Raw genomic sequence first — 12,051 nt, forward strand, 5'->3', positions numbered from 1 at the left:
AACGATTTATGACAGTTTTGTGCAGTTACTGTAAGAGAGTTTGGTGAATCCGACAAGTTATCTTCTTAGTTGTAGTGTCCTTGCTCAAAGTTTTAAGGCCATTTGGACTCTGTGAATGGCTTGGTAAGCATTGAGCCTCCTTTTCAAACCTTCCAGGTTATAACTTCATCCACTTAAAAGTCGCTTTTCAAAAATGTTTTTAATCATAATTCACTTACCTTGAACGTGTGTAGGCCTACTTTTTGGTACTGACATCAATACCAATGCCAAATCTTATCAGTTCCCATCCCTAAACATGACCTCAAAGAGATGCAAAACAACCACAAGGAGACAAAATGGCCGAAAACAGACACAACTAACAACTAAACAAATCACAAATCATCCCTAAGGAGACACAAAATGACCAAGAGGAGTGGGTGTCTTGCTCCTATGTAGGAGGGGTGGAGGGCCTTTTACATGTCTCTTCTCATTATCTCATAATCCATCCATGTGTCTCGATGTGTGTTTGTGAGAGAGGTGTGTAGGTTTGTGAATGTGCGCGTGGGAGGCAGCTGTAAAAAAGCCAGACAAAGCTTATATAACAGCTCACCGCTTTCTGTAACAGCCGCCATTAGGCAATGAAACTATTGTGAATGCCAGCCTCACAAACTTGAAAACACCCCACTGTGTCAACAAGTAAACACTTAGTCAACACTACTTAACTCCACAGGACCCTGTCAGAGTCAGTGCCGCACACTGAGCCAACATGTGTATGATGTTAAATATGGTGCGTATAGGATCACCCATCGTGTCAATGATAGATTTTGCTGCATGACATATTGCACTTAAGTAAATCAATGTGGTGAAGTAATTCATTTGACCCACACAAAGACACACAAAGTTGTAAATGCCATTCCCTCTACCTTAATGAATTCTATCCTCTCTCTCTCTGACTCTGACATTAATAAACTAATTTGCCCAGCACTTAGTAACCTTTAGCATGCACCCGTTTTTCTAAATCGCTCAGCCTTTTCAGAGTCCCGGCAAGTAACCTTTACCCTTTTTTGTAATATTTTCCAAGGAAAGAGGCAGAAAAATGGTATTTCCTAAATGATAACGACTATGCTGGTGCTGCTTATAATTATGAAAAATGGGGAAAAAATAACTAGTTAACTATTAGCGATTTTTTTGTATACACAGTAAATTGACTGTGAGAGCTCTTATGTGCTCTCACAGAGCTTACATTTCAGCCATTTTCCTTAAATGGGAAGCATATGGTTCAGCTCCATAAGTTTGTGCAAATGCATTAGTGTTGCAGGAATAAAAACAGCACATTGCAACGAAAGGCAGGAAAAAATTCCGTGGGAGTGTAGATATTTTCTAATAACGACCCGTCTATTCTGAAAGGTTAAGTGTCCTATTATGTTTCACTAGGATATACTATAGCACTCAAGTATTTTATGTTTAGTATCTGATTATAGAGACTATATAAATGGCCTCTTTTGATATTTTGGGATTCGGAACCTGGCTTGTACTTGGATTCATCTTAATTTCACAAGATGAAGAAATCTGTTAAAGTTATTCCCTTAATCACTCCGTCTGTATGTGTATGTCTTAGTCTGCTAGGTCATTAGAGTTGATTGGTTGTTGTTTGACTTATTATTTACGTAAGGGCTTTTTTTTCTCCCTCTCCAAGTAATACACAAGTAGTGTGTGTGGCCATTTTTTGTTTTGTGCTTGTGTATGGACCAAGACTTGGTTATCTCACAACCCAGACTTCTCTCATTACCAAGGCTAAAGGCTAGCAGGAGCTTAGTCTTGTGTTTTTTTTTTTTTTTTTTTTTTTGTGTGACCAACTTATAAAATCAATGGACACACACACACACACACACACACACACACACACACACACACACACACACACACACACACACACACACACACACACACACACACACACAGTCACCACACAGCTGCAGATTTCTGCCGGCAATAACACCACTTAGATCTTTTAAAAATCTGATTCCAGTTACGCCGAAACTGAGAAGAGCACAACTCTGCTCTGACAAGTGGAACTAAATGAACATAACTAACACAACTGCAATTTCCCCGGGATATAAATGCAGGGTGGGCGTGAATTGTCACACCTTTGCTGAAAACTGACAACTCTTATAATCCTCCTGTTGTAGACAACTGAAATGTACACAAATCAGCTCACTGCCTTACTATTAGGTCAACATGGACCTCTGTCATACTGCGAAAATGGTAATTAAAGTTAACTTACACGATGTAACACATCCTCTGATATGTAAACCATGTTGTATACTTAGTCCATGTGATCAATACTGTATGCTAAAATGCTAATATTGTATTGCCTTGGATCTAGGTATGGCAGTGTTGGTCCTCCACTTTGGTCCGGCTGAATATCATAATTAACATGACATTTTATGCAGACTTTTATGGCATGTTGACATTTGTGGGTTTCAGTGGGATATCTTGGCAAATTTAGTACAGACATTCATGTCCTCCCTCGGGAGGATTTGTAATAACTTTGTTACGTTTTATTGTCAGGCAACCTCTAGTACTTAAGATGGGAGCAAAGGAGGAAGTTAGGTGACGTAGCATATACAGCAGCAAAGTCCGCGTTACAAGGAGGTTGAGGTGGATGGATGGGTCGACGAAACTCAGGAGACTGCTGTTTGTTTCCATGACTGTGATGATGAAGGTCCAGTACTCCTGCCGCTATAGGGCCGCTCTTTCAAGTGATGCTCCTATAGGTTGTATCAGTGGGTAGGGACAAACGATCTGCTGTACATGGTTGTTAAGGGACGACTTGTTGACTTAGTCGGGCTTTTCTCTGGGTCCCTGCCTGTATTTCCATATGGTAACTCTGCAATTCACTCTTTTTTATTTTATATTTTTATATGATCATAATATGTATTTTAGTCTGGTTTATTTTCCATCTTTAAAGTATTTCAGAAAATGTATTGGAACATTAAAAGCACACGTACAAAATGAGTAGCAGAGAAGAGTGGTCTCACTTATCAGCCTTGGAAGGTTCTGTGCATGTGCACAAATCTTAGCACAGAGACTGATTCCTTTATTTTGTGTGTGTCCAAACAGAATCACTTCTTTTAACCTCTGTTTATCCAGGGGTAGTTCATTGATCATGGATACTGTTTTGCAGAATTGCTCTGCTCCACACTCACACAGGACACATTCACACATGGTAGTTGCGTTTGATTTGTAGAAGACGCAGCAGCTCTACTAGAGCAACAGGGGACACAGGGCCTTACTAAACGGCACCTTGACGGCGGTAACAAGGTAGAGATAAGCGCTACAATGTGAAAGAACATCCATTTAGGAAAGTGACTAACTAAAAAAGTTTTAACAAAGGATTACATGTCTGAATGTTAGTGATACTTTGTATTTCATTCCAAGCAGATGGGGCTTATCCTTGGTATGTACCATGGTGCTGTTTTCTTATCTTCCCTTTCTCTCTTTTCCTCCACTCTTTCTGTAATCCTGATGTCTGTAGAGAATGAATGTGTGATTATCTCTAAGGAAAGAATCAGTCTTGCATTGTTACGGTCAATGAATCATGTGTAGTGCTTGTGAGGGTTTGTGTTGTGATGCAGGAGGAAATTGCGGGATCAGAGAGCTATCAGTGCTCTAATTACATGAGGGACACACACCCACATGCATGCAATGATGAGATCTCTCTCTCTCTCTCTCTCTCTCTCTCTCTCTCTCTCTCTCTCTCTCCTTTATGATGTTTTGCTCTGGATTTAAAACGACCCCCACCACACAGGACACTTATAACAACTACTAGTAGATTGCCAGCATATCTGGAAAGGTGTGTTTATTTTGCATGTGTAGACCCAACAGGGAGCTTGTATTTCCATGCTTTGTAACGCAAGGAAGCAGCATAGTCATTAAATAACGTGGGTCAGGACAGAATTATTGGTATGTTGAAGGGTTCCATAGCCCCAGCTCCGGGCCCCTGGGTGGCAGCTACATAGGGGCACATCTAGACAGAAAGACATTCTGCATCGTGACGCTAGCATCAGCTTGTAGGTACGATGTGTGAGTCACTGAATTCAGTGTGGGATGTTCTGGGAGGATGCACTGAGCCGATGCCTATAGGAAATCAGACCTGTTCAACAGGGGCATGGCTGGAAATGGCAAATTCACTATCTAAGCACATCAAAAATGCAAAGTTTTTCAGGCCAACCCACCAGACTAAATTATGTAAGTACTACAAAAATGTGTCCTAAAATGCAAATATGCCTTACGCACAAAAATAAACCGAGCAATATCTTTGTCTCTGTAAATCACTTACACTGTGTTTTTATTTGACATCTCAAAAGTTTTTGCTACCCTTAACCGAAACCTTGAAAAATGTTTTAACTGACTAGACTTAAATATTTCCAGACTACAAATCGTGCTACTGTCACATAATCCAACATGCTAATTACATTTCCGAGTAATTTCATTTCAATTACTACTATTGTTACTGACAACCTGTTTACTCAAGATCACAAAAAAAACCTAGTTTGAAGAGATGCTGCTAATCAGTCCAGTGATGGTTGTATGATGATATTTTTTTGTAACAATTCATTCACTTTGCGGATGCTTTTTTCCTAAGGGACCAGACTACTGTTGTGCAATAGTGAATTTCATTTTATTTTATCAATGTTTCTTGCAATCAAACATGTACTCCAGTATTTACAAAATAGCTCAAGTTTTATGAATTTAAGTTGATAAGAAAACCTTAAAGGTCACATCTCTGCAACAGTAAACATCGATCCTGAATTTTTATTTTTAATGTCTCTTGGATGAATACCATATTTAGTTGAAGTCTTTGTTTTAAATAGTTTTTCACTTTTTTAAATGATTGAATGAGTGCATGTCAAAGAAATTTCTGATAAACAATAAAGATGACATAAAAAAAGATACACATTTGATTTACGAGAGCCCCACGCTTGCATATGTACCTGCGTGTCTGTAAAGCAACGCCATTCCTGCAGAAGTACATCTGGGCTCAACAGACCGGCTCTTGATTAGTCAAGGTAAAAGAGCAAAGAAACATAGCAAATACAGATTATGAAAGACAGAGTCAGGAGTCGTAACATAGTACATCATTTGCAGCAGGGAATCATCTGCAATAAAGCTAAATTACATTAATGTCTCAGATCTTCTCTATGAGCACTAATATGCCCGAAATAAAGTGTGGAATACTAACAAATTAACCAAAGCATAAGAGACCATAAACTACATAAAGGTGCTCCAGAGAAGTAAAATCTGAATTTCATACTGCAGTTGTGTGAGCTTAATCGTCAAGGAGCCTATCTGCCAGCTGGGGCTCCTAAACTACCCTTTAGCTGCTGCTCGTGCTGTGCTGTAACTGATTTAGCTTCATAGGAAGAATTTCAGAGTAACACTACTACAACATAACAATTATATGATAAACATTAACCAGTAATGCAACAGAAAACGTTGACCATCAACGTAATAATCATAACAATAATCAAGTAATTGAATTATATGCTTGCCTTTTTTTAATTTTAAAGAAAATATGATATTTAGACCTATATATGTGAAATAAGTGCCGAGAGACAGAATGCACAAACCATTCAGGAAATTAATTGGGATTAAATGGGACTAGTAGGTAATGCATTGTAATGCAAGTTCTGTACAGTTTTAATTAAAGTAAATATAAATAAATGTGTTGCTGTAGCCATAGAACATTAACTGAAGAAAGTTGAAAGGACTTGAAATTCTAGACTTTCGAATGTATCTCTGTCACAACATGCCATCTTCCTATAATCACGTCTTTAATGTTCGAGTTCTGCTTTCTTCGAACACGTTTCTTGTTTGATCTCTCTCCAGGTGCCCGAAGTAACTTGCATCAATTTGGTGCACAACACATCAGTCTGCTCATCTTCTCATCAAAGAGGGTGTCACAACAGTCTGCACTAAAGAAGCCCAAGCAGACAGTTACTAGACAGGCTATATTAAAACAGCACCAAACATATACTTTCTGAGAGACTGTGTTATCTGGTATTGTGTGCTCTGCAGCCAGCTGGGACTGATATGTTGGGTTGTGTTTGTTATTGTGGTACATCATCACCAACACGTCTGAAAGGTGTGACTAAATAGCAACATTTATTCTTCACATAACAAAGTGGTTTAACTCAATACGCGTAAATATCGGACACAAACGTAACAAATAGCAGGCAAATGAGTATTTTTGACCTACCGCTGAACATGCAATACTGTAGGTGCTGGATCCAAACATTGATAAGGGCAGTAGCAGAAGTATTGTCGAGTTACTGAGCTCAGGCATCCGGAAGGAACTTGGACTAAAACTTTTGTTCCTTTGTGTTGAAAGGAGCACGTGCAGGAGGTGGATGCTGCCCGGCAGAGATATTATAGGAACATCCAACTGAGAGAACAGACTGGAGCAGACCCAGAACACGCTGGAGGGATTATATATCGCATCTGGGAACCCCTTGGAAACCCTCAGGAAGAGCTAAGGGAGAACTTCGCCTGCTATTACACCTTCTTAGACCCGGTTAAGCAATGGAAAATGGGTGGATGATATTGTAAGTGAGACTCACCACTTTCATACATGTTATGTATAATGGTCAAGTGTAATTGCAGTGATGGAGATATGAGGAAACTCTTCCTAATCAAAGGGACTTTGGCCCATCTTGCACTCTGAATTACAGTCTTGGTTAAAGGTCCAGAAAATTCATAGTCCATCCACACAGTTTTTAATCTACCTAATCCGATCTGCTCTTTGGGCTGAATACAGACTCCGTTTTATTGACATCTCTGTGACTCTCCTGCTTTGTTGCACCTTTCAGGACGGGTCCGATTCTTCTTGTCACTTCTTGGCCTGTTTCACAGCAGACATTTTGTCTCATCACAGAAAGAAAAGCACAGGTGTAATTGCTTAATATTGAAAACAACTTCTGGATGAAGCTGCTGCCACACTACTGAGGTTCGTCTGTAACCTTCCTGCACTCATACACCACAGTTTACTTCGTACTTTAATCTAAACGCAGTAGTTCATTTTCTCCTCATTTATTCCTCATTTTGTATGTTGACCTTCTGACGTTATGCACATTAGATTCACATTTTTCATACATCAACAAACAGATAAATGATTATGCATAATTTTGAACATCAAACTCCTTATTTATTTTGCATTAGTATTTATTTTACTTAATATTTTTGTCAGTACATTAGTTTCTATTTGTAGTGTGCACATTTAATTAACCTCTGTACAGTGACTTAAATTTGTCTTCATTTATGTTGTTTTAATTTCTGTTTCTTTTGAGTTATCTTTACTGAAAGGAGGAGGTGTTATGCTCAAAGCAGACTAATCAACAGTATTGTGTGGTACAAGTTTTTTTTCAATATGGGGTGGGCATGTTAAACCCCTGGCATGGATGGATTACTGTACAGGCCTACCAGGCACAGGTCCAGGGGCCTGAAGAGACAGGGGGCCAATGGTCTTCACCTGCAAAATATCCCAGAAAAAGACATAAAATGACCAAAATGAGGCACAAGACCACCACAAAGAGATGCAAAACAACCACCAGGAGACACAAAAAGACCAAAATGAGACACAAAATACCTGCTAAGAGACACAGAGAGATGCATAATGATTATAAAGGGACAGATATGACTACAAAGACACACAAAATGGACCAGGAAGAAATGCTGAACAACTTCAAAGAGACACAAAATCACACAAGAGATGTAAAATACTATAAAGAAAGGTAAAACATCTAAAAAGAGACACAAAAAAAGCAGCAAAAATGGAAAAAAAGCCACAAAGAGATACAAAACAACCACAGATGGCACGTTAAGTTGTTTGTGGTCATATTGTGTATCTTTCAGTGTGGGTGTCTTGCTCCCTTTAAGCAGGAGTAGAGGGGGGTTACTTGTTGGTGACCAGGGACCCACTGTGGGACAATCCACTGATGTCTTTGGAGGATACTTTTGCATATGCTACATTTTTATTGAAAGTCATATTTGATTTACAGTAGGTTAGATAAGATCCATGTACATCGTGTAGAACAGATAGATACATACACACTGATTGACACAGATCAACAGATAGATTTGGTAAACAGATGAGATAATACTGGGTGAGGGAGAATTGTTTGAGTGACTTATTGATAGATGGATTCTATGTGAGAGAAACTGAAGTGACTGAAAGGCTGAGTGTATGTGTGTCAGTGAGCGTTGGAACCAGCGAGGAAAGGGTGAGCGAAGGGAGAGTGGAAGCTGTGCCACCTAAAAGAGCGAGATCATAGTATATGTGTGGAAGCACTTTGACTTGATGAGTCAAAAAAAAAGTAAGGCGTCTGAACTGCACTTGAAGAGCTGGCCTTCAGTAACAATAAGTCTTCAGTGTTGAGACACCTGCGCTCAAAGCACCCTGACATTACACCCAACTGCTGCTCCTGCTGCTGCTGGGGCAACTTGACAACTAACTATTACCATCTAATGACGGCTGCCTCATTTGATTTCCTCTTGCTCAGTCTGCCCCTCTGTCCCTGTCTCCAGCTACTTCACACTTCCCCAAGGCTCATGCATTTTTGAGGAACCACCGATCCTGGTTACCTGACTCTCACATTCACCTGCTCACCGGTTCACATTCCCTAATCATCCCCACCTGCCTCTTATTATCTCATCAGCCCAGTGTGTGTAACCAGCTCACCAGACCTTTCCCTTTTGTAATTTTTTTCCCATTTGTTCTTAAGGATGGCAAACTGAACTGGATGAGGCCTTGGTTAATGTGATTGTTCTGGATGTCCAGCTGCTTTCTGTGGTGGAGGATAAAGACCACACTAATAGAATTTTTTTTATTAAATCATCACAATTTTCCTAATTACACATATCGCTCAAACATTTTGTTAATTATATAAACCACCGCCATTAACAGCCCTTAAAACAGTGCTTACTGTTGCTCATTGATCAGGACTAAGAAGTTTTTATTAACATTACTAATCAATAGTTACCATACATTTTTGGATACGCATGCACATTTTTTGTTAACTTTTCTTCAAAATCACAAAGAGGCATATGATGTCTTGCAGTGAATCCTTTCATGCTATATCAAAGTTGACCCAACACTATTGCTTCAAAGTGGTTCAGTGCTTAGGAGTGAAAGGGGGCCAGTGCTGGTACCTGCTGCTCCAGCGGCAGCTACAGGATGAACTGTATAGGATATTATGTAACTGCGACCATAGGTGTCACAGAAATAGTTATAAAGCATATCTTTAATTAACAACTAATTGTACAATGAAAACATGCACTTATAAATTTGTTTTTATTAATCAATAAATACATAGACTGAATTGCAAAGTAATTCATTATTAAATATTTTAAGGGGAAATAAAAAGTGGAATTACAGAAAGAATTTGAAAATGAAATATGAACCCATCAATGAATAGTTCAAATTAAAACGAGGTTTACAGAAACAATATAAAACAGTCAATAAAGACATAATTTAAAAATACATGCAATGAATTATTAATTAAATGATGGAATTTAAAAAACTTTGGAAATGTACTCTAAAGAGAAAAATTAATAACTGGATTCACAAACTGAATTAAGAATACAGATTTTAATCAGGCATTTAAAAGGGCAGTTTCCTTTCCGATTTGCATTTCAATTTCCATGCTGCCCTTCCATTTCCATGCAGGGCATTTTGCCTTGGCTTTCACTCTCTTAAAACATCCAACACTGATATATCAAGAATTTTAAGGGACATTGCCAGTGAAATCGAGCGCCAATCCTCAGATAATGTTGCACTGGTGGAGAGACCCTTAACTCTGGCACCCACCCAGAAGGCCTCCTTCCCACATCCACGCCAGGTGATAGCAATCAAAGAGCTTGTTGCATCCCATGGTTAATTACCTCCACCAAGGAGGTTATGTTTTGATCTGTGTTGATTTCTTAGCTAGTTAGTTAGTTTTTCAGCAAGATTATGCCAAAATTGCTGAACTGATTTGCACCAAACTCAGTGGAGGGATGGGGTATGGGCCATGGAAGAACCCATTGATTATTGGTGAAACGGCAGATACAGGAATTCTCTTATCACTTTCCTTAAGAGATGGGGCATTTTGGCAGAGGTATGTGTTTTAGTGAGAAATGTTGGAAATGGAACTGTTGCCTGTCGGTACCTTATGAGATGTAGGTGAAATGGGCATTTTGTCATCTCTGCATATTATTTTTCTTTTTTTACTTTTCTCTCTGTAGGTCTGTGATACCATACTGGGACACACAAGGGAACGCTCCTTCACAAACCACCTTGTCCGTGCCACCTTGCTGCAGGGGGGCAGGTTTCAACAGTAGAAGATGGCGTTTCCTGAAGATGCACTGAGAAACACCTTGAAGGCCTGCCCAGTGCTCAGTGGAAGCGAGCTGAAGACAGAGCTTAGTCTCATCTACAGCAAGGAAGAGTTCAAAGCCTGTCGTGGTGCTGTCTTTTCAGAGACTGTTACTGTCTTTTCAGAGACTGTCATTCTCCTAAAGATTCTCATCACCACATCCATGACCACAGCAGAAGCTGAGAGGTGCTTCTCAACCTGTGTGGTAGTGACTCTGCGTGCACTCGAACTTAAATTACTGTTTACCCCTGCCTCTAGTCTAAACTAAGCTAGACTAATTGTCTCCCGGCTTCATACTTAATGCGTAGACATGAAAGTGGTTTCAGTCTTCTCATCTGAGTCGCAGAAAGTAAGTTTGAGTCTTGCCAGATCGCACAGGCAACCATGAACAGTATCCACACACTAAAAAATAGTAATTACAGGACGTAACTCCAGTTCTATGAGTATATGTGTAGCCCTCTAATGGGCTTTACCAAAATTACTTCAACATGAAACAGGAAAACAACAATCTATGGGTAGCTTTGAAAATCAATCCCAGTCTACTTTCTGAATGCACTGGGGTGACACAGTGCATTCAGTGGTGGTGGGGGGGGGCTTCTGTTTGGAGTTTGCATGTTCTCCCTGTGTTTGCATAGGTTTCCTCCGGGTGCTCCTGTTTCTTTCCACAGTCCAAAGACATGCAGGTTAAGTAAATTGTTGACTCTACAAAGAACAAAGAAATCTGAATAAAATTAATAAAAATATGTGAAAAAGTAAAACAAATAACAAGGCCAACAAATATTAATTATACATGTTATTATCCAATGTCTCTGCATTAATTGTTCCATTATCTAGTACTATCTGTTACATATATGTAAATATATAAATGAACACAGATGAGCGCCATAAATAATGATGTCACATAAACTGTGAAAATATTGAAAATAATCCGTCGCGGTTAAAACACCAGAAACTGTGAAATAATATGACAAATTTTTTGTATTGGCTGGTGAGTATCAGCTAATAATTGTAGGGAGGAAAAATAATTATTCAATTAATTTAGAAACCAAGTAAAAGGTTTCTGATTTTTCCATTTACATGAATGAATGTGTTATTTACCCATAATTATGATGATATTGACCATATTAGATTTTTCTTTAAAGAGGTTGACATTGTACATTAGAATTTGATGTGCGTCAAATGGTGGGATACTTTCCGTTTTAATACCTAGCCAATTATTAAGGTTCTGTCTAAATTATATCGTGACTGGAAATTAATAGAAGAGATGTTCGATAGTTTCAGGTTCTTCAAGACAAAAACAACGGGGATCTACCTCAAATCTCAAACCTCAAATCTTTTTCCTAGAATTTCTGCTGTGGGATGATATCTATTAATAATTTTTAACTGTAATTCTTCGGCATTTGGAGATATTGGCAATTTTAAATATTTTGAGTATTCATCCAAGATTGTTAAATTATTGTCACTTATTCCGATGCTTGTGTTTCTTGTATAATCATGAAAGAATTTACATTTGAGAGTGTTCCGATCGTTTTATTATTACACTCCCTATCACTGAGAAGCATTTGGCCTATATGTGAATCTGCCATGACTATCTATCCATTCGAGTGAGAGAGCGGGTTTTGTATCAAGTGGGGAATGGTATTGCTTTACATATTTG

Source organism: Xiphias gladius, chromosome 10 (assembly GCF_016859285.1).
Source record: "Xiphias gladius isolate SHS-SW01 ecotype Sanya breed wild chromosome 10, ASM1685928v1, whole genome shotgun sequence".
In the NCBI taxonomy this organism is placed as follows: domain Eukaryota; kingdom Metazoa; phylum Chordata; class Actinopteri; order Istiophoriformes; family Xiphiidae; genus Xiphias; species Xiphias gladius.